Here is a 25,170-nt window from a genome sequence, read left to right as displayed (position 1 = left end):
CTCGTAATTACAAAACTGTGTGGTCAGTTAAAAACACAATCATTGTTTGTTGTTGTCATTGTCCCAAAAAACTAAGAAATGCAAAGAAAAAAATGTCTTTGCTTTTGAGTGAAACAATTAAAGGGACATGTCTCTGTCCTTTTTCTCTCCCTCTATTATTACTGTCATGAACCTCCCTCCTCTTCCTCCTCTTCTTCCTCTTCCTCATCCATCTATCTGTCTGTGTTGTTCTGGGAACATCATTAACCAGTACATCAATAAGCAGATAGTCAGGCTAATCAGTGAGACGCACACACACACACGCACACACACACACACAAACCTCTCTACGGATGGAGCATCCTCACAGATCTGGAACATTCTCCAGGTCAGACCCGGAGCCACAGGCCCTGCGGGACGCCTGGCCACCCCGCCAGTGGACCTCCGAACTGGGGCACAATTCTCGCTTCACCTCCCCTCTTTCTCTGGAGGAAAAAAACTGAATAAACATTATGGGTCATGGCGTATATACACACACATTTACACTAACACACTAACACACACACACTGCACCATGTGTAAACTGTACGCACCAGTATGGATCATGGCCAGCTCATGAGCCTGTGACGGTCGTCCAACCATAACACACACACACACACGCACACACACAGGCCACACGCAACACACACTCACACTTTCTGTAAAAACATACAGAACTGTACAAACACTGCAAACACATGAGCGGGAACGAACGCACACGAGAAAATTCCATCTTATGGTTTGAAAGGCCCCATTCAGTATCTGTAGTAGTATTATGAAGTAGTAGTAGTATCTGTAGATTCAGTGATGTCATGTTGTATAACAAAACAGCAAAAAACTGTTAAAGAGTATTAGAATCAAATATGATATTTGAGGCTGGAGAAACAGAAGCTCCAAAAAAATCAAGAGAAAAATCCCAAATACTTCAGATTAGAGGCATTTTATTACTGACCATTGATGTTATTAAAACTACAAAAACTGCAGCACTGTAAAGAATATTGAGATTTTAGAAAACACATTCATAAAAACAAATGATGAAGCAGGTTGGTGGTGTATTATTAATATTTCTCCATAATAATACTTAATTATCAGCAGACACACAGCAGTTTGTGAAATAGTCATGAAATGTAATGTTTGATTTTTATTTAAAATTTGATTTGTGTACGTAGACACAAATTTTCCATTTCAGTACAACTTTCAACATGTATGTATTTTTCATGCGTTTTCCTACGAATGTCCAGCAACACGCGACGCACGTGTCAATTCCGCTCCTGTCTTTTAAAAATAAAACTACTTAGTTAGGCTTAGGAAAAGATCAACTTGGTTAGGTTTAGGCAACAAAAAATACTTAGTTAGCTTTAGGAAAAGATGGTGGTTTGGGTTAAAATAACACCGGAAGTGCCGTAACTTAAGTACAGAAGTTACGTCACAAATAAATTAACTTTGACTTGTGGTTTCACACCTGACATGAAGCGTCCACGATGACCTCCTAATTGGCGTTACCCGCTCTCTATACTTCCCGGTTCACAATTATGTGGATTACATATGAATTGATTTCGTGCTGACCATCACGAGAGAAAAAAAAGAGAAATTTGTGTCTATGCAGATGAATCAATACATTCAATTTTGTCACTATTTCACAAACTGCTGTGTGACTGCGCTGACTATAATGTTGTCTTAACTGTCCAGCAAACATCCACAAATAATCTGCTGCCTTTATGATCCTGATCACAAATATAATATTTATGCAGCTAAATCAACTTGCTGAAATATTAATCCAGCAACCAAACCAAAGCTGGAGCGAACATTTCAAATGAGGGCAACAGAGCAGGTAATAGTGAATAATACGCTCTCATTTTACAAATTCAGTGTTGAGAGAGATGAACTGTCTGTGGTCTGACTTTACGTCTGCCTTGTGTTCACAGGGTTCTCTACAACAACCAGTAGGAGTTGTTTTAAAAAAAAAAAAAATTAAAAATTAACAGTTTACACAGAAATGTCTCAGTTTAGGAGCAAAACATGGACTGAAACCCGGGAAATCATCAATTATGAACAAATGATCTGTTGTTATTAAAATCCTGCTGCCATGTTTAACTGTTTGTAGTCATTTATTATTTATTCAGTTTTTGTTTCCACAATTCTACAGCCTATAAACAGCTTTTGAGCTTTGTGATTAACAGTGTTTCTCCTCTGATTCGTTGTGTGTTTATTTAGTTATATTGAGCTGTGATATTATTGTTATCTCAGCTGGATTTTACTACTAAGTTTTGTGCTGCCGGATCATTTTTCTCTGCAAGGAGAGACGCACATATTCTAGTTTGGTATTTCTCAAAGGACCAGTACATTTTGTATATTGTCTTCAAATCTATCTGTTTGTTTTTGGTTGTTTATGTTTGTTCTTTTAATAAGATGTTTCCTTAATGTGTTTAAAAACATAATAATAATCCATAAAAAACAGATTTTCAGCTGGTGTGAAATTGCTCCTCTTCAAAAGTACTAACAGGTCCAACAAAAGCTCTTTAAGGTGAAACAAATTTGGCATTTGCTCATCACACAAGACACAAATTGCATTATAGATTATTTTCTATTCAGTAATAAAGAATTAATTAGCTCCATATAATTAGATAAACTAACTCCTGCTCAGCACAAATGGGACAATGGGATAGTTAGAAAAGGGTAGAAAATTCAGAGTAACAAATCTAATCTCACACAAAATTTATATTTTGACATTTTATGAAGATCTTAAAGGGGACATAATGAAAAACTCACTTTTTCAGTGCTTGTGTTCATACATTTGGGTATCTGGAGTGCCTACCAACCTACGAACTGTGAAATAAGACAACCCAATCAGTTTTTTTGTGGGCTGTCTAGATCAGAAAACATGTGATTCAGGGGTTCTTAAAGAGACAGGTGTACAGGTATATTCAGACAGGCAGTTTGAGAAAAATAATGTGTTTTGAACATTAATGCATGTAAACATGTTCTAGTCGAAAAACAAATTACAATTATGAACCTGGAAATGAGCATGATATGTGCCCTTAAAAGCTAAAATGTTGGACAAACAATAAAAACATCTGATTTATTTTGGCTGGAGATGCTCACCATACTCTCTCTATGTTTGTCTTGTCACATCAAATTCACAAACCTAATGCCATCACACCAAGTCACTTTAGTAAATAACATGTTGATGAATATATTCACTCTCACATTACCTGATTGGTTGATGATGTTTTCACTGCAATCATCCCTCCTGCAGTTTGAATGTTGCTGAAAGTTAGAGTGAAGATCGCAACTTTAATGGGTTAAGATTGACTGAGGGTTAACAATAAACAGTTGGAGAGCAAACAGACCTGTGTGTGTGATGGCATGCATCGGACGGGGCACACACACCTGTCCTTCAGTCAGTCACAGCTGCAGATAAACACAGCTTTCATAGAGGGCGGTGATGATGATCGACAGGCCGGGGATAGTGTCAGTCATCCCACACTGTCTCTGTTAGATGATGTCATTGTGCTGCCTGGCACCTTGCTGATGCAGCAGATACACAACGATCAAAGGAGGAGAGAGAGAGGGAAGATGACAGGAACACAGGGAGGGAGACTGACACTGAAACTGCATATGTTTATATATATATATATATATATATATATATATATATATATATATATATATATATATATATATATATTCATATGTGTTCATCTGTGCAAATGTCTACATGAAAGTTGAGATCATACACATAAAGACAAACACTCTGTAAAGCTGCATCGCTCCTTTTGGGAAGCAAGACATAGTCAAACTATAGATTCTCAAATGGTGTCTATAGGGCTTTATTTGAGGCCAGCTATTATTAGACAACGTCCTTTTTAAAATTAAGTTTCCTACTTATATTTTATAAATATAATTCAGCATATTTTAGTCTGTTTTCTGTTTGTATTGCATTGTCTGCTTGCTGCAAACTCAACATTTCCTCCATCTGTTTTACTTTAAAGGAGCACTCCAGTAATTTAGTTTTACGCTTCCATAAAGATTAGGGCTTCCCAAGAGACAGATTTTAAAAGGAGTTGGTCATAATGGAAACTGCAGAGGTCGAGATATGTCCACTTTTAAGCCACGGTTATGCTTTCCGCATGGACGGTCGCAGAGACATGAGCTGACGCTGAATCGTGACAAGGAAACGTTTATATATCTTTTATACTCCGTGCGGGTTTCTTCTTGCGTCAAACCGATATCCCTCACTTCTACAATCAGCAGCTCCTTAAAGTTTTCCATTTTCTACACCCATCTCCGTCTGCGTAGTTAGAACATGTTGGATGTGTGGACACTCACGCCCCTTGAGGATGCGTCAAGCATAATTCAAGCATTAGTCTCTAGTATGGCTCTAAAGATGGTTGGTCCTACATGTCCCATAATGCAGTAGCATATTCCTTTAGGCCGCCCTGCCTGCCAATCCCAGTTTATAGGGCAGAGCCAGTACAAAAGTAACACTTTACAGATAAAAGTAATTTTAGAAGATAACATTATAGACAGAAACTAATTTTATTTGTGATCAACAAGAAACATGTGTGTTTTATCAATACCAGGTTATTTTGTACAAATGTGGAACGACTCTGGTATAATTTGACTTTGAACGGACGTTGCACACGTTGTTACCCTCGACCCTGTCAGTTGGGATGAAAGAAACACAACGGTATAGACTTTAAGTATTTTCTTTTATTCTTGTTTTTATTAAACATGTCTGACAATGTCCGTATCAATATGTGATTGCAAACAGATTATGTGCTTTGTCTTAATAAAAAAATATCAAATTTCATTTTCAATTTCATCGAAAGTTTTTCAGACAGTATAAATGTTAAAGAAAATTTAAAAGACTCCTGACAGTTGAACCTGATAACTGTCAAACTTCAGGATGTGTTAAAGTACTAAATAATCTGTGAAATGATCATGACTATGACTCATGAAACAATAAATACAACTTGTCATTCAAAAAAATGACCGCTTGAGTGAATTTACTTTCCGTGATCCAAAACAGCTTTGAAGGTAAAACACAGCGACGGTATGACGTATACATGCACTTTTTGCAGTTCTGATACATGTTGCATGCTGACGTATTTAGGCATATCAGACTCGTATGGGCACGGACAAAATCGCTGTGTTACGTTCATCCCCTGTTAATTTTGTCCTGCATTACTTTTGTCCAGCCTAACTTTTGTACCAGCTCTCCCCAAATGTAGACTGAAGCCCAAGCCAAGATAACCCTCATGACATCGTCCCTGGAAATCTTGAGTAAGTGTTAAAGTGGAATTAAACTGTATTTGTTAGAAACAAAAGATGCCATACTGATGAAAATCAAGCTGTAAAAGTGTAAATTGCAATAAATAATACACTCAGGGTGTCCTGAAATTTAAAAAGAATCATGGAGGCGGTGGAGAACGCCACAATCCACCAAAGCAGAGAAATGTTTCCGCCTCCTAAACTGAGTCTATTATTTTCACTGCATCAAGTAAAACCTCTGTTACTATGGTTACCACATTAATACATGTTGCTCTTACTGTTTAATTTTTTTAATGGAGGTGTCCTTTTAGAAGATTTTAACAGACAGTTGTCAGCCAATCAAAAATACGTGCCTTTTATACCATGCAAGACATTATAATGGGTATGAGCAATTTATGTATTCCCACCTTTTTTTGGTATAATAATAAAAACCTTTATTTGTAGCACTTTTCTAAAAATACAGTACTTTACATAAAAATTGAAATAAAAGGTAATAATTTATATAAGGTAAACAGTTAAACGTTGTGTATTGGGACCTTTATTTGTTTGACAATATATTATTTGAGAAGTGGCCACTATTTGAATTCTAGCTTTTATTTTGAAATTTACAATAGTCCATTTATTGGAGTTCAGCACTGATAAAAAAAAACATTCAGGTTCACAAAAACTCTTTTTTTGGACTCCTCCTGAGATTTTTCGCTTCTTCCTGAACCGCCCCTCCACTCTGAGGTGTTTATGTGTGAACAGGAAAAAAGGTATTAAAGTGTGATAATTGGAGATCTCATCCCCAACACCTGTCATATCACACAGTCTTCCCCCTGCACACACACACACACACACACACACACACGTTAAAGATTATCCTGCGCTCACACAAAGAGCGTTTAAAGCGTGTCTATCCCAAGTGCATGTTTCAGGTCCTTGTACACAAACACACACACACACACACACACACACACAAACAGATACAAACATGCAACTGAAGTCCCAGAGCTGAGTAGATATCAGACGGGCATTACAGTTGTCATTATCACATGTAAGGGGGTTTGCACACACACACACACACACACACACGCACACACACAGACAGAGATAAGTATGTTGGGTAAGAAGGCTTTCTCCTTCTGCGACATGGGGAACGGCAGGCTGCAGGAAAAATACTGTAACAAATAAAGTCGCACATCTCTCAGCTTACTGTTAAACACATACACATTAAATGCACACATGCAGCACATACAAACCGCTCCTGCCAATCTGAAACACAACCTTAATCCATCTTTTATCCTTCCACCCATCTCCCCCTTTTCCTCCAACCCCAATCTCTCTCTCTCTCTCTCTGTCTGTCTCCCTGTTCGTTTTGTGTTGACGTATCTATTTCACATGGCTTTCTGAAATGGGATTGCCGCCTCAGTTTGATGTAGTTTGTGTGTGAGGGGAGGCCACCTATTTCATCTGCAGCACAACCTCGTTAATGCAAAATCTTCAGCAGGAGAATGAATCATGCACCGAAATCCACCGTGTGAAGCTTATTGGTAATATAAAATAAATGTGTTTTCAGATGCTCGCTAAAGTCTAATTTCCACTTTAAATGATATTATACTTACATGCTTCAAAGAAATTCCAATATGCATACAGAAAAAAATATATTGTAAGGCAACATTTTTTCATTTATTGTACATTTTCATGTCTGTCCTAATTCAACTGAGGCTTTAACTATAGTAGAGCAAATCTACCTTTCGATTCTCAGTCAGACTCATTTACAAAAAAACATTCTGCATTAAACCTGCAGGCTGCTTTAAAGGCCGGATCCATCTGTGTTCTTTCCCCTTTGTTTTTCAAATGGAAACGACCACTCAGAAAAAAGCAGTGACGTAGGTTACCAAAGTAAGTTTATCAATAAGGTTATGAATAATATGAACACTAGCTGAGTCAACATTAGCTGTGCTTCGTTTGGAAATAACTGAAAGGGTAAAATGAGTGTTTTTGTGAATGGAGTCTGGTGGTTTTGACGAAAGCTATGTAACTGCTTCAGTTCCCCGTCAGAGAGGGCTGTCTGAATATGAGGTAAAGCAGCTGTGGACGGTGCAAACGTATTTTAGCCACCTAAAAAAACACTCAATATTAATTTAAATGTACACTATATTTAGAATATTTTCAGACAGCCGTTTCCGACGGGGAACTGAAGCCGTTACGTCTTCAGAGCCACTATACTCCTTTCACAAAATCACAAATTTTACCTTGTAGATCACAGAGTTGCTGGTCTACCGCCTTGAAAATTTTGTGATAATATGAGGTGGTGACATTTACGTTAACATTTATGCGATCAAAATGAACACAAGCCGTTTCATCCATCCATCCATCCATCTTCAACCGCTTATCCGGGATCGGGTCGCGTTTCATAAGACTGAAATTTAATTTAATTCACACAAGAACATAGAGATTTTTACCTTACTTCCCGAAAACCACAGAGAAAATAGCGAAGAAAGGCAGCAACAAAAGGTAGCGACGAAAGACAGCGACGAAAGTTCAAAACAGGAAAAAAGATTGACCTCGCCATTTGATTGGCATTTAGAAAGATGAACTACGGGGCATTACTGGCTGACAAAGTATGGACTTCGACATTTGATTTGCTTGCGAAGGATTGACCACGCTACATGATTGGTTTTCAAATGATGGAATTCGTGATGTGATTTGTCAAGACGTGCGGACTAGTCGTCATCTTTCGCATCCGAACTAACTTGGCGTCTAAACAGCAGTACATTGTTAGCATCCGTGCCGGTGCTTCTGTCTGATTCTCCACCTGGGGGCGTGCCGACCGCCATCTACTGTATGTGACGTTAATACACTGACTATGAGGATGTATATACAGTATATACTGTACATGTAGCAGCGTCATCATGCAGAAACCTACGTAAAGTCACGTAGGAAAAGGTTTTTAGAAGGGCTTGGGAAAATAGCATTTGAATGCTAAAACACCTAAATTTGAACGTTTGAATATGAATACATAGGAGCACCACTGTGAAGCTACAGAATGATATAAAATAATAAAATGATTAAGAAATAATGACAATAATAATAATAATATTAATAATAATGGACCCGCCCTTTAAGAGAAGACAAAGAGGGGAAAGGGGTGCAGGTTCTTGTTCTCTTCAGCTAAAACGCTAATTTAAAATCCAGTTTCAAGTTTCTCATCTAATAAACAATCTCTCTCTCTCTCTCTCTCTCTCTCTCTCTCTCTCTCTCTCTCTCTCTCTCTCTCTCTCTCTCTCTCTCTCTCTCTCTCTCCCTCCCGGGATGAGGCCCTCCTGACAACTATTTATCTGACCTCTGAACTTTGGCTTCCTGATCATGAGACCACGTACAATGCTGTGAGAGAAAGAGCAAAGAGGGTGGCCTTCCATGAAAGTTGAGGAAAGAGGTATATGGTGGTCAAAATGATGGGGGATGTATATACAGTAAACTGTATGAATAAACTGTATGAATGTAGTGAGAAGAGAACAGATAGGAGGGAGGGGAAGACAGGAAAGAAAAAGAGGAGAGAAAGACAGAGGTAGCGAGGGTGAAAGACGGATTGGTTATGGAGAAAGAAAGAAACAGCTGTTCTTTAGTGTCCCTGTGAGGACATAATCAATTGTTTTCACCTGGGGAGCAATAAGTCAACGTCTCTCAGTAGATGGCTGCTTAACACATGAATGAAACGTGGGTTTCCTCTACGATATGATTAAATATGGGTAAAGAGTAAAATATAAAACAATATGTTCCAGTGTGATACCATGCTGATAATATAGAATTATATGAGTATGATACGATTTTTATATATGACAAACTATGTCAGGCATGATACGACAAAATGCAATATAATATGACATGGTATAATTCAATACGATGTGGCACAACAACATACAACAAGACCAGGTAGGATGTGACATGATACGTAAACATTATGTACCAGGATGGCAATATGGTATCGTATGTGAGTGAAAATACATGACGAGGTGTCGTAATATATGGGAATATCGGTTCATGACAATTGTATAAAATGACACAACATAAAATAAAATGAAGTGTGATACTTAGGAAAATGTAGGCTACTTAATAATAAATACTCCACATGACATTCACTGACAGTACAGGTAGTTGCTGGATGTCACTTGAACCACTTTGAAACTTAAACACATACTGTACTGACTGATTTCTCATATCCTTCACTAAACTGTGCCCCTCCGACTCCCCCAACCCTCTGCTTCCCCTCGTCTCTCATCCTCACCACTGAAGGTGAAAGGTCACCAGGTCTTCGGAAGCATCCTGTTTGGCGACGTTAGAGGGCAACGTTACGCTCCCCCAGCGGGACGCCGCCACACACACACTCTCCCTAACCCGACCGGTCGGTCAGTCTTCTTGGGGGAACTAATTGTTTTTAGATGAGGCAACTTGAGGAGAGGCTCCGGAAGGGAGGACAGGAGCAAAAGGACTGAGGGAGACGAGGAGGAAAGCAGGGGGCTATAAATTAACGACGTGCCGGATATTCAGTTTCCACATGGGTTTCTGGTGAGAAAACTGCAGATACTTTATCTTTTTTTTTCTGTCTCTGGGTGCCTCTTAACTGGGCCACACACACACACTTCAGCTCAAAATGTATTGTGATGCATTTTCTAAAGTGTCCAGTTGTCCATCTGGGGAAATTTCAATGATACCCACCTCTAAGAGCCACTCTGCAAAACAAACCACTCAATAAGCTGGAGGTAATGGAGACTGCAGGTCAGGCTTTACAGCAATATCATTACCATACACACACTCACACACACGCACACGCAATCCCATTGTCTGGGCAGTACTTATTAGTGCCCATGCTAACAGAGTTTGTCCATAAGTGACCTTAATTAAGTGGCTAGCGCCATTAGCTGCAGAGCTAAGAGGCTAAGAGCCATCCATCTGCATGCGAATGTGTGTGTTTTTATGATAATGGCTTTATTGAGGTGTGTACTGGAATACTAACGACGGGCTGCACGCAACCCAAAATGGATAAATAGGCGGCTGAAGTTGAGCGCTGAAGAGGGGATGGTTTAGATAAGTTACTCATTGTGAAAAAAGACAAAAACAGGGAGCAATGCCGAGGGCTGCTTTAAATGCAGGTTAGCCCCATTTACAAGCAGAAAATGCACTCGCACACACGGCACTCAGCATGTTAAGCTCCATCCAGTTTGCCCTGTCATTTTTCATTAGTTATGAAAACAAGGAATCTAATCCCATCAGGTTTTCAGGTACCAAATAATTGTGTTATTGAAATAGTAATAATGCGAAAAAAAGAAGAGTTACTGTATGTAGAACAAATCACTAACTGTTGTTGTCATGTTTGGTGTAATCATTTGTATTTGGTTTACTTCTATCCTTCTATTATTAATAATAATCACAATTTAATATAAATTTTCCATCCTTAAATGGAAGGAATTGTGACGTTAACATCGTGGCTATTAGAGTTAACCAAATTTTTCTTGATTTTAAATCTGCTACTTCTTCTTCTTCGTCATTGTTGTGGATGATGATGTTGCTGTAGCTAATGGATTCTCGCCCTGCTCGCTCGTAAAGCTGCTAAACTGGGGTCACGGGGTCAAAGGTCGCTGCTCTTCCTTTGATGTGACCCTGACATCCTGGGAGGAAGAGGAAATGGAGGAGGAGGAAGAGGATTCTTCATGGATTATTGGTAAAAAACACCAAACAAAACACCACACACGTTCGTATTTGTGGACCGACGTCTGAGCCGTAAGCGAGTTGGCGAGGCTCTCAACATGTCTAAATAATCAATCACAACACTTTGTCTCAACACACACACACACAGAGATACCCTCAAATTGATTTATAGACTCTGCTTAGGTGTAAAATAAAGTATTTGGTTTTGCTTACTATGTATTTTTCAAAAAAGCTATACAACACATGATGATGTTTTATCATTGTGTCATTCTAACCGATATGCCCAGCTCACATGTACTTGTGTGACACCATAAATTAACACAAACCAGATCCCATTCTGTATGTAGCGCTTTAAACAATACAACAAAGTGTCTAAAAATGAAGAAAAACGAATTCACATAATTGTCAGAATCTGATTTCACCCTCATGTCTTCAACAAGATTCATAAATTATACTGATAAAACATATAAAACATAATAAATAAAAACAAATCAAATAGTCCATATTGCCTGTTTTCCAGGCTGTGAGCTGACGTAAACACATCAAAATGAAACATCACATTTTTTATCTTTTTCTGTACACGTAAATACATGTTTGCTTAACTAACTACTAACTACTTTACTAAGTGTTCCTTTGAAAGCTCAAAACAACACTAAGAGTCTACAGCGCTGCTAAAGGCTCTGTGAGGCTGTACTTAGGCACAGTGGTACTTTTAGCTAAATGCTAACATGCTGAGGTTAAAGAAATAGTTGTTTACATTCACAGGAAACCAAAAAGAGAGCGTGAACTTTGTCTCATTGGAGGATGAGGGGAGCGAGGTTGAAAGGTGTGCAATGTGTTTTTCTCATCGTGGAGCTCGTCTCAGCTGGAGCCTCTAAACACTGAATCACTGTTGCTTCAACTGTTCAAACTGACGCTTCACACACGTTCTCCTCTCACCTCTCACCTTCTTCTTAAAACTGATTCAACATATTTAAATTCATTAGTGGAGTAACGGAGAAAAAGTGCTTTACACTACACAGAAACAGATGCATGGATCCACACACACACACACACGCACACACACAGTAAGTGGGGCAGATTACATTCTCCCCAGGACTTGACTTGCATTAAAGTTTAAATGTGTTCAATTTGGACGGTCCCAATATTAGAGTGGAGTATCATTACCCACCTTATTGGATGAGTCTGAGCAGAATAGATTTCTACTGATGAGATGAAGAGGCCTCGGGCACACACACACACACACACACGCAAGCACACACGCACACACACACACTACCTGTCTCACGCACACATACAGACACATGGACATATGAGCTAAACTGTGTTCTTTGTGGTGCTATTTCTGATTCTTCTGCACAACGGAGCAATTTTCACAACATTTTTGCATCGTGATTTTGACTTTACAAATTGAGCCTAATTGGCTAAAAGAAAATTATGAATAAATATGAACCATAAGAGTTTAGAAAATTACTCAACATTCAAATATATATACTTACATATTATTACTTGATGTTTAATTAAACATTGCAACAATAATGTTGTGCAGAGTCGAGCGACGGCTTCTGCTGGGGTACGGTAACACCGCAGAACTATTTTGGACAGCGGTGTGTGGTTGCCTGTCATAACATAGTAAAAAAGTACATTTTGAGCATATTTGAATATCCCCCAATATATATTATAATTTTAAATTATTTTGTTTTCTACATCAGCTGTTTTTTACCACATGTTGAATCTGTCAGAGTCAAAGCATCTTCACTCTTTAACTTTCAGATTTTGCTTCCTGTCACTTCCCGCCACTCTCCTACCTGAAGACGTCTTCAGCCCCAAACCTCCAGATTGTCCTCACCTGAACAGGTACAGACACAAAAAGACACACAATTATACAGATGCAGGATATCTTTACCATTCATGAGAGCAGATATGGAGGACGGGACCTGCCAAATAAATAAATAGTCAAGTCAAGTCAAGTCAAGTGAATTTTATTTATACAGCCCAAAATCACAAATTTATGCCCTCAGGGGGCTTTACGATCTGTTCAGGATACGACACCCTCTGTCAAGTACAAATAAACACATGACTCGATAAAAAAATAAATATGTCATTAAAAGTACCAATAATAATATTGAAAATAAATGTAGCCATAAATTGATATTTCTGTTTTAATTTGCTTATTTATTTATTTACCTTTGTATTTATTCCCTTATTTATTTACTTTTCTGTTTAATTTTTCCTTTTATTTATTAATTTGATTATTTTTAATAATTTGTAAATTATGGCTACATTTATTTATTAATTATTTTGGCAGACTTTCTATGTTACTTCTGCTGCAGGGGCTCATACTTACACCCTATTATAATTTGAACTCTTCACAGCAGTGAACAATCAGCTCTCTTTTTCCCCCCAAAAATAAAATCTCTGTTTTGCCTCTCCTCTTCCTGTCCTTTCATTTTCACAGATTCAGTATTTGTGGGTTTAATGAGGTGAAGTGTTGCACTGTAATGTCAGTGTTTCTGTGGTCGGCTTATTACGTGTTGTTGCTGCTCCGCTAATTAAAAGTGCAATTTCGGTTTATTGGAATACCAAAAACTCTGGTGTGATAATAAATAATTCACCAAAGCTTCATTATGCTATTGTGCTTTTATCTTCTTGAAGACCAACTTCAGTTTTAGACCTTGAGAGAGAGGACATTTATGGAGAGAATAGAGAGCGTTATGTTTGCATTAAGCACAGGATTAGGGTTGAATTGTGACAATCGTCATCACAAGTATTAAAATATACAAACCAACCAGACCAGAAACACATAACTGAGAAACAGTCCAGATTTATGTTTTGTATTGTTTTATTCATTGAACAAAAGTTCACGTTTTTAGACAAAGAAATAATCATATGACTGAGATCACTTAATAGTCTCTTGGTCTTCTTATTCTGAAGCTATTTGCATCAAATACAGTTGCCGTTTATCCAAGAACACAACTCTGGCTGGTGTAAAAGTGACAATTTCACAGCTGCTCCAATGGTCATAAAATAAACACACAAGCTTTTTCTCAAAGTCATTTGCACCAAAAAGCTTCGGTTGTAGCACAAAAGAACGAAACTCTCACATGACGAAAGACACAGGCCCTCGAGATGTTAAACAGCCCGTCATTACAGCAGTAAAACAACAACAACACTGTAAACCAGAGTGCAAAGTCAATACAGCGAGGTGTGATATGCAAGCCTGTGTGTTTACACCATCCTGCAATTCAGTGCATTAACAGTTCAGTTGTAAAGGAGCAGACCGTTACAAAAAAAAAATGGTTATACAGTTAGATTTGGAGGAAAAGGATCCGAGCAGCAGACTGACGTGCTGAAATTGACACGTGTTGCTTGACATTCGTAGGAGAACACACGAAAAATGAGGAATAACTTTTCATAGCATATCATATAAACTGTTGTATGAGGATGCGTTGACTATGTAAGGGATAATGTACAGCGAGCCGGTCATTGTTGTGAAATAATCCCAGACAGGGCGATGCTGCACCCAACACTAATGACCCGCTAGCTGTACATTATCCCGCTTATTACACGGCTACTTACTTAAGAAATCAACAATTTGTCACAGAAATGGTCCTTCAGAGTCCGGGATCAGAACTGCGCCCATAGCAACGGTCTGTTATACATAGTAACGGTCTGCTATACATAGCAACGGTCTGTTATAAAGAATAATGCCGTGATTGACCAATCAGAATTGAGTATTCAACAAAGTAATAATAAAGACTATATGTGATATGTATGCATGTATGCATTCATTTATTTCAGATAGCCTGGAAGTCGGTTTCAAGAAGAGATCACAGTAGAAGAAACACATTGTGACAGATCAGAAGGGACTGGATAATACAGGGAGGAAGTCTTTACTAGGACAGAAAAATGAACTGTTCTCGGCCGTCTCTTTTGCTTTTTATCCACTTAAGGCGGTGGTGAAGGCTCTTCACCCGCCACCGCCGGTTTCGTCCTTCCCTCACCTCCACCGCCTCCTCCATCGTCTCACACTCCACCTTTTGAAATAATATCTCCTTCAGTCTCTGTTTCTTCCTCGTCCTCCCCCTCACCATTATCATTTGGTCACCTGGCCCCCCACCCCCTTCTCCTCCCCCTCCTCCTCCGTCTGTCTTCCCTCTTTCATTTGTTCTCCACTCTTTCGTTCCCTCTCCTCACTTTGAGCGAAATAGATTTTCAATTATGTGCTGAGTGCCTGGAAGCTTCTATATTTCCCAACCTGACCCCAATACAGCCGAAGTGACACCCCACGCACCAGAACACACACACACACTTATATCGATGCAACGCATACACACACACACTCTCTCACACACACACACACACACACACACACACACACACACACACACACACACACACACACGTGATACACTTCCGCCTCCACTTACAGCCTAATGGAGTGGAGGAGAGGCTGGAGAATGTCTTCAGTGTCCCAGACAAACCCGGTTAACTACCTGACACACACACACACACTCACAACTCTCCATGTCACACATAAAAATGAAGCAACGCAGATGTCAAGTCCTTATTGACAAGATAAGATATAAGATAGAACTTTAAAGGATTTTTTAAAGTAAATATCACAACAAAGCAATACAGCAAAAGTCTAAAACGAAGATAAATACGAGTCGTACACTCTAAAGGTCGATGTACGCTTAAACCAAACTAACTCTTATGAAGTGTTGTCCAACCGTGTCTCAAGCAAAAATATTTATGCCTGTTTCAAATGGCCACATTGGCCACTCTAAGGTCAATAAGAGGGGGGTGAGATGCAGTGAATAGTACAAAAAGGGACAAGGGAGCACGCTTTTGAACAATTTCTCCTCACTCGATTGTAAGAGCAAAAAGCATGACAACAATACATGACAAGAAACCAGTGGGTAACCAGCAGGTCTGGAAAGTGAAGTCAATGCGGCAGTGCCTTAAACCTGCATTCTTTCTAATATCCAGCAGGGGGCGACTCCTCTGGTTGCAAAAAAAAGTCTGATTGTATAGAAGTCTATGAGAAAATGAACCTACTTCTCACTTGATTTATTACCTCAGTAAACATTGTAAACATGAGATTATGGTCTCAAACGCTAGTTTAAAGTCTTCTTCAATACAGCATGATGTTCATTTAGTAAATTATGGTCCCACTTAGAGTCAAATAGACTACCTTGTGATTGACAGGTTGTTACCACGGCGTTGTCCACTCTGGGAGTTGTCCGTGTTTTTGTCTTACAACTTACAACAAATAAACATGCAAATGCGAAACACTCACCTGTGAATATGATATGTCTAGGGCTTTTATTGTGAAAGGTAAGAACGTAAAAAGTGGATCTGGTCTGCGCTGCCTTTGTCAACGTTGAAATGACGAGTAAAGTTTGTTGTTTCATAAATTTAGGTTACAACACAACCTGTTCCGCACAACGTGATCGGTTGATGCGTTTATTCGTGGTGCAAAAGCTCCGAAAAATCAACCTCATTCCGGAAAAAAAAGTACGGCGCTTTTTTGACGCATAATATTTGCATTCTGTGTGAAAGTATAGACAACAGTTCAAAAAAATATATTGACGTGCAAATGTATCGCATAAACACCAACAGTGTGTAAAAGCCTTAACACATCGTTGCCGATCTTGTGTGCCAAATATTACAGCTCTATCTGCAATGATCCTGTAATGTTTATACAGAGTCAACGTCATTTTTTGTCTGTGAAATCCAAGAAAACTCATTTAAAACTTCATTAACCAACAAATATCACAGTTTCCATGTCTGAAAGGGGTCTTATAATAGAACATCAAATGCTGCTTTATGTTGAGTGACAACTGCTGTCACGTCGCAGCTAAACAGTGACAGCTGACATTTTTTTTCCATTGTTAAAAATCTTGATTTAATCATCTTCAAACACCTCCTTTATTAAAGCCAATTCTGAATGCAAGACAACACTTTAAATACAGCTGCTTTATAAAGCTGGCTCAATTACCACACACACACACACACACACACACACACACTGATTTCATTAAGCCGTTTGCGCCTCTTAAACATGGCCTCTCCTGGGTGTTAGTGACCGGTTTTCCGTATTAAACAGAGCTAGAGGTCAGAGGTCAACAACCTAATGCCTTATCTCTGATGCACCATGGCCAACCTTATTACTGAAGGCTTAGAGAACAAATACACACACACCCACAGACACACAGAGGCATAAATGCATATATTGTTCACACACACACACAGCAGGCGCTCCACATTAAGAGGGCCGTAGGTGAGATGATGGCCTTGGGGCATGTTCAGCGTGTGGAGCGGCACACGCCGGCCATGTAGGCTTACACCAACACGTCACACACACACACACACACACACACACACAGAGCGAGTTTCCCTTGTGTTTCATACTAGCAGTGTTAGACTGTAAAAGCAGGCAGCAGGATACTGCATGTGTTAGCACATTAAAAGCTTCTGTTACAGGAGGCAAGAGTCTATTAAAACAGCTTGTTCCCTTAATAGATCTCTGACGTGACCTTTACAACCCAAATGAGGAGAAAAAAAATACTTGAAGTGGAAGATATGTGACGATTTGTTCTCTGTTTTGGGATTCTCACGTGGGAATCAGAAAAAAAAAAACATAGTGACTGTAAATCTTTATTGATATGAATTGGAATGAAACACCACAGAAGTGATGGCAAAATCAGGGCCAGTTTGAGGCATAGGCCATATAGGCGGTCGCATAGGGCGCCACCTTCTGGGGTCACTGGTCACCCTCTAAAAAATAAAAAAATAAAAAATTTGAAATGCCACTCATCAAATAGCGCCACTTGGTCAATGCCCCTTGGTCAATGCCCCTTGGTCAATGTCTCTTGGCATCGGAGACTGATGCACAGTGTAACCCTCTTGCATTACTTTTGGACGGACCAATGACGGCGTGTCAATATATGCTCATTACATGCATACTGTCCTTTCAAAATAAACTTCTGTTGTCACCGGAAGTTAGGTGTAGGCAACAAACCACTTAGTTAGGGTTAGGAAACGGTCGTGGTTGACGTCAACTTCACTGACTAACGACTCACGTGACAAAATAAGTCAACGTTACTTTTAGTTTCACACGGGACACGAACAGCGGTCTCCTGGTTGACAGACTCTCACGCAACTAATACTACGTCACTTGCTCTGACCGTTGAATAACGCCATGGATGGCTTTACATATGAGTTAGCTGAAAGCCCGGTTTGTCAGTGGATTGACAAAACACAACAAGGTGACAATAAATCAAAAAAAAAAACAGGAGGAGAGGAGATTACATATCCCCATTTTGGAAATTGTTTTCAAATGATTCGCACGTAGGAATTGTGTGTGTGTAGAAGTGTGTGTGTGTGTGGGGGGGGGGGTTGGGGGTGGTAGGGGGGGGTAGGCGTGGTGCTGCTTTGTTAAGGCCTGAATGAGTTGTTGATGGGTACAGCAGCTTGGGTCTCTCAGGGGATGAAGGGGGAGGCGGAGGAGGAGGAGGATGGGTAAGTTGATAATTGCAGGGGAACTTGGACTCAGTCTGTCCATGTGCAACCCACCCAGCCTCCCCCAAACACACACACACACACACACACACACATACACACTGCAGCGCTCCCTTTGAAGGGGTGGTCCCTTGATTAGGCCACTTAAACACTCTCTTTGTCTGTCTGGCTCTCTGTGCGTCTGTCACCCACAACTCTCCCTCTCCTCGTCCAGCTCTCTGACTTCCTCTCTGTTTTATTATTTTCTTACTCTCGTTTCCACCTCTTATTTCCTCCTTTCCCTTCAGACTTCTTTATGTGTGTGTGTGGGTGTGCGTGTGTGTGTGTGTGTGTGTGTGTGTGTGTGTGTGTGTGTGTGTGTGTGTGTGTGTGTATTGGGGGGTGGAGCTCCTCTCCTCTCAGGTCTCAGCTGCCGTTGTGTGTGAGGGTGAATTACACGCTGTAGCGAAGTGTTGACAGGAGCAGCTGGACATCAGTCGGCCGTAGCGCCCAGCTTTCTATGTGTGTGTGTGTGTGTGTGTTTGTGTGTATTGTGTGTGTAGCTGCGGACCACTACCCAACACAGAGCTGACACCTTCTGGCCAGCAAGGGCAAAAACATCCTGCAAAAATCTTGTTTTGAATTTTGTTAGTCAAAAAGTCTACAAAATAAAAGTCTCAAAGTAATATGAACAACTTTATTGACTTCCTCTTGAAGGCACAGTGAGTAATATTTTATAGTGAGACTTAAATATCACAATGCAAATGTATAAAATCATTTTACATGATCGAAATAAAAACAAAATGTGCAAACCATATTCCATATACAATAAAAGTATGTCAATACACCTTTAAATACATGTGTCACAGGTCGGGCTGCAGCTTACAATGGTTTTCAATTATTTTTTTGATTAATCGATTAGTTGTCTGATCTCCCTTTAAGGTACATTTTGAACAGATAAAAAATGTGTGATTAATTTGCAATCAACCGCGATTAGATATTTTAATCGATTGGCAGCCATAGTTTGAACCTTTTAAGTTTTTAAAGTTTGTGATTTTTACCCAGATCTTAATTATTTTTGCATGTCATTGCTAATAGTAGTATTTTTTGTTGTGAGAAATAAATCGCTCTTTTGGATACGATCAAACATAAAAAGTGAAAAAATTATGCAAAAAAAAAATGGAATGTAATCTGATGAACTACTTGAAATATTTAGAATAAGAGTGAATTGATGATGGAATAAAGACAATATGATGAAATTTAAATAAGAGGTTGCGATGAAAACAAAGTTTGAGAGAGGAGAGGAAGAAACACAGGGAGGAAAGGAGGAAAAAAGAGACGAGTGGAGGAAAGAGGAAAGGAGGAAAGGTGGAGGGATGAAGTAATGGGTGTGGAGAGGCGTGCTGGTCTCTGGCTGGTCGTGAGGCCACAGACAGAGTTTTGTCACTGCAATCTCACACTCTGCTTCTGTAATGACTCGCCTGGAGGCACAAATGATTTCCTCCACTGGTGTTACTATTGCTGGAGTCACCAGACGTTCAAGAGAAAGGTTTCGGCGGGGTGTGCATGGCGGGACGGGAGGATGGGGGGAGGTTGGGAGAAATAATATTAAAACTAAAACTAATTAATGACCTGTCTCATCATTTATCTTTTGTATGAATATCTAAAATTATTCCAGTTCAATTTGAAAATGTTTTCCTATTCAGCAAATTTAGTTTCATGTTCTGTTTGTCCAGCTGGTCTCGCCGTAGTCGTGGTCCAACTGCAGTCAATGTGGCACAATTTTCCATCCACAAACCTTAAAAATAACACCTCCCTTTCTCCCTCGCTCTCTCCTCCTCCCACCCTCTCCTCTGTCCCTCCTCTTGCCCGGGGACGTGGTGTCATAAAGACATCATCATCACTGCTTGAGGGCAGAGGAAGGAAAGCAGGAGTGACATGATGATCTATCTGCCAGTCACTTTTCTGTGGAGCTGGTTGGAGGTGAATCGACACAACAGACGAAGCTGTGGAGGATGATGAAGCGAAAAAAACAAACGGTGACCTCACCGCTCAGTTGTTTATGCTTACAGGAAAATAGGAAAGGAAAAGACTTTTTTCCAAACATTTAAATTTTTTGTTTTCTTATATCTTGTGGTAGCCGTCTCACCATTTTTATTTTTTAAATTTTTTTGCAGCCCTGAGGAGCTCCTTCAATTTCATGTTGCGTTGCATTGTAGGACAGTTGTGTCCAGCACACTGGGTTATTTATGCATACTGACATATATAGTGCTATATGCTATAGTATAGTATTAGGGCTAGACCAACAATTGTGCCGAGTCGATATTATCTTATTTCAGATATATCAGTATCGCCATGTATGTTGACTGATAAAAATAAAAAAGAACGACAAAAATGTAAAAAAATAGGTTTGAGATAATTAGAAATAGAGATGCCATAGTTTGTCTGCCAGAGAGCCCTGAAAAAGTTATTTTTCTGTAAAATATTGCGTTCATATCATAGTCACAATTTAAAAAATAATAATAATTTAAGGTTAAGTGTTTGTTCTGCTTTGTGTTTATATATATATATACACATATTTCAAAAAGATTTTTAAAACTCTGACATATCAATATTTGTATCAGCCGAGGCGTGAATATTACTGCATGTAGGTGCAGTGTTATGAAGTTTTCTGTACTCCGTGCAAAGCTCAGAGCTAGTGACATAGTATAAAAGTTAGAAAGACCACTAATGGTGGGTGGATGGGTCCAACAAACACAGGACCGTCAACCGGGAGGCTGGTGTTCAAGACCGGTACTTTATTTTGTAAGTTAACGTTTGTCCCATGTTTTGTGCATTTTCCATTACGTTGTTTACGTACGTGTTTCACTTAGTTTACGTACCTATTTTAAGCCTAATATGATGTTTTTCCTTACCCTAACTAAGTAACTAACTTTCTTGCCTGATCCTAAGTCAGTGGATTTGTTGTCCCCTGCTGGTTCTGCACGTTAATAAAGGCGTGTAATATTCACATCTCTGCGAGGCAAAACCTGACACTGAAAGGTCCTCTGGACAGGCGGATCTTTACACACTTTGTTGTGATATGAGGTTGCAGTATCACTCTTTATTACTCTATATTAGGAGGTTAGCACTGTTAGCTGGTAGCCGGCAGGGCTCAGCCTTCTCCATGTTGAGAGCCGTGCGGAAGCAATAGAAATGCTCCCAATCTCACATTTAACATCTTTAAAGGATAAGGCTTGCAATATTCTGTATATGTTTCTCATTATCAAGAAATCCCAGGAAAAGACTAAACTAACAATGAATTGATCGGACTAATGTCTGTGTAACTAAAGCCTGATTTATCTTCTTCCTCTGTGCCATAGAGCTCCATTGTTGTCCAAACACTATTAGAAACACATGAATGAGCCTCACTGTTGCACTATAGTTTACTTTGAGTCAATCCCACACACCTGAAAATAGTCCCTGTCAAACGCACAATTTACTCCCGTTAGAGAAGTGTTTGCTTAGACTACAGTGCCCATCTGTTTTGGGAAATGAATGAGATCTTTTAAAAAAAATTAAACTGATTTTTATAGATTGTCTTCAGCAGGAATGAAAGTATTGATGTATTCATGGGATTTGTTGACAGGAAAAATGTTGAATAACGCCAGCATTTTACTTTAAAACACCAATATTTCACCCCAGTTTCTGTGAAGTAGTTTGAATTCACTCCAAACAAAATCCTCCATATTGCCATTCTGCTGAAAGATCATTGAAGCGTGTGGTAAACACAATGTGTGATGCCGTTGTCCACACATTTATTCTGGATATTTACTGTCTATAGCTCCAGCATATGATTTGGCAGGTGGGCAGGGAGGGGGGAGGAGATGGAGAGGAAGGAGGAGGGAGGAGGGAGAGAGAGAGAGAGCATATACATCACTTCATCCTTAATTAGCTGTCATCAGCTTCTCTCCTCAGAGGAACCAGAGACTAATAATTAATGATCAAACTCTAAAGTAGAGTCACTCCCATCCTCTCCCTCTCCCTCTTCCTCCATCACGGGAAGAAGAATTAACAAAGAAAGAAAGATAACAGTTGATTTGGTTAGAGAGTAATGAAATCTGACTATAGAGGAAAAGCCAACACTCGTAGATTGAATAAATGACTCATCGAAAAACCAACAAAAATGAGGTAATAGGCATTTGTCCACCCTCAGGTTACCAAGGTAACCAGCGCTCCCTGCCCTCCAGATTATTATTGCTTGTTTGGAAAAAAAGAGAGCCATGAGCATCCTCTTTATTAGTCCAGTCTGTGCAACGCACAAGGCCAGGATTAATGAGATCGTCTGACGATGTGAGGAAGGATTCACTTTTACAAGACGAGAACATGCCAGCGATGTTTTAACAAAGCCGGTGCGTCTGTGTAGACAAGAGCAGCTAATTAGAGAGGAACACAGTGTAAGTGGGCATATGTGCACAGGGGGACCAGTCAGCCAACACACGACAGGAAAGCACCGCAGGGGAGGGGGGGACGACGCAGGCAGGCAGGCGACTGACCAGCTCCCGAGCCAACATGGAGCCGCCATGGAGGCATGTTATGGTCTCAGCGCCCCGAGCCCCTGGCACGCTCTCCTGCAGCCCTGTTTGTAGTGGCAGGGAGGGGTGGAAACTGCAGGCTTTACAGACCCCACCGCAACCTGTCCTCTCTCCAAGACCGGACCCACTCTGAGCTGTGTTTGTGTGTACGCTCCTTCTTAAGCTGCTCTTAAGTGCTTTAATTGGATTATCCTTAATGAGTAAACAAACAACTACAGCAGCAAAATAATAAGCAAACGTGTCAGGAAGCACTTCCTCTCCTCGCTTCTTCTCGCCATCCTGCCCCCTTTTTTTTTTTTTAACTCAACCCTTCGCTCATTTAGTTCCTCTCGTGTGTAATTATCCCGATTAAGAATGATTCAGAAACAGTGCTGCTGGAGAGGCGTGTGTGTCACACTCCAAGCAGACAGGCGCTCTTAAGTGGCTGCTTTGAAGTCCGTGATGAGCCCGTGATTAGTCCTGTGATTCATTGACAAGAGGAAGAAAAGGAGGCGAAAAACGACACAGAGCTAAAATAAACAAATGGAGAAAATTTGAAATGACATCTGTGAATATTATTAGAACATTAATCTGCACTGATGACACAGATGCTTAAGTCATCTCCTTCTGTTATTACAGGACAGGAGAGGGGAGGGGAGAGGAGAGGAGAGGACAGGAGAGAAGAGGGAAGAGGGAAGAGGAGAGAAGAGGAGAGGAGAGGAGAGGAGAGGAGAGGAGAGGAGAGGAGAGGAGAGGAGAGGAGGGGAGAGGAGAGGAGGTAAGGAGAGGAGAGAATAGGAGACGAGGTAAGGAGAGGACTGGAGGAAGCACATAGATGGAGGAGGACAGAGTAAAGGAGGAGAGGAGAGGAAGAAGGACAGAGGAGGCTGAAGGCAGCTAGGAGAGAAGAGAGGAAACAAGTGGTGAGGAGAGGAACCGAGACGAACGAGTAAAGAGGAAGAAAAGTAGGGAGCAGTGTAAGGACAGCAAAGGAGGAGAAAAGAAGAGACGAGAGGAGACAAGAGGAGGAAGGAGAAAGGAAACGAGAGATGAGGTAGAGGACGAAGGAAAGAGGAGAGGCAAGGAGAGGAGAGGACTAGAGAGGAGAGGAGAGGAGAAGAGAGGAGAGGAGAGGAGAGAAAATTAGGAAAGAGCAAAATAGGAGAGGAGGCAAACAAAAAAGAGGAGAGCAGGGACAAGGAGAGAACAGGAGGAAATAGGGAAGGGGAGAAGAGAAGAGAAGAGAAGGAAAGATAGAGAGGAGTCAAGAGGAAAGAAATCAAAAAGGAGAAGAGATAGGAAATGAGAAAAAGAAAGAGAGGAGAAGATGAGGAGGAAAAAATAAATAAGGAGAGTAGACAAGAGGTAAAGAGAGGACTGGAGGAAGCAGAGTATAGGAGGGGAGGAGAGGAGGAAAGATAGAGGGATGTTGAGAGGAAATAAATCAAAAAGAAGAAGAGAAGAACATAACAAAGAGGAAATGAGAAAAAGGAAGAGAGGAGATGAGAAAAAAGTAAGTGGGAGAAAAGAGGAACAGAGAGGAGAGGAAATAGGGTAAGAGTCAACGAGGAGATGAGAGGAAGAAAAGAGGAAATAAGGAGAGTAGACAAGAGGTAAGGAGAGGACTGGAGGAAGCACATAGAAAGAGGAGGGAGAGAGTAAAGGAGGAGAGGAGAGGAAGAAGGAGAGAGGAGGCAAGAGGAGATGTGATGAAAAGAGAGGAGAAGAGAAAGGCGAGTAAAGGAGGACGTGGGAGAAGAGAGGAGACAAGGAGTAAGGAGAGAAACCGAGACAAGAAAAAAGGAAGAAAGGTAGAGAGGAGTTGAGAGGAAAGAAATTAAAATGGAGAAGAGAAGAACATAATGAAGAGGAAATGAGAAAAGGGAGGAGACGAGAAAAGAGGAAGTGGGAGAGAAGAGGAAGAAAAGAGATATGAGGAGAGTAGAGGAGTGGAGGAAGCACTAAAGAGGAGGACAGAGTAAAGGAGGGGATGGGAGGAAGAAGGAGAGAGGAGACAAGAGGAGATATGACGAAAGGAGAGGAGAAAGCAGGCTAAAGGCAGTGAGGAGAGACGAGAGAAGACAAGGGATGAGGAGAGGAACTGAGATGAGAAATGAGGAGGAAAGGT

This window comes from Sebastes fasciatus, chromosome 3 (assembly GCF_043250625.1).
Source record: "Sebastes fasciatus isolate fSebFas1 chromosome 3, fSebFas1.pri, whole genome shotgun sequence".
In the NCBI taxonomy this organism is placed as follows: Eukaryota; Metazoa; Chordata; class Actinopteri; order Perciformes; family Sebastidae; genus Sebastes; species Sebastes fasciatus.
The sequence above is the reverse complement of the archived record's forward strand: the minus strand, read 5'-3'. Positions refer to the sequence as shown.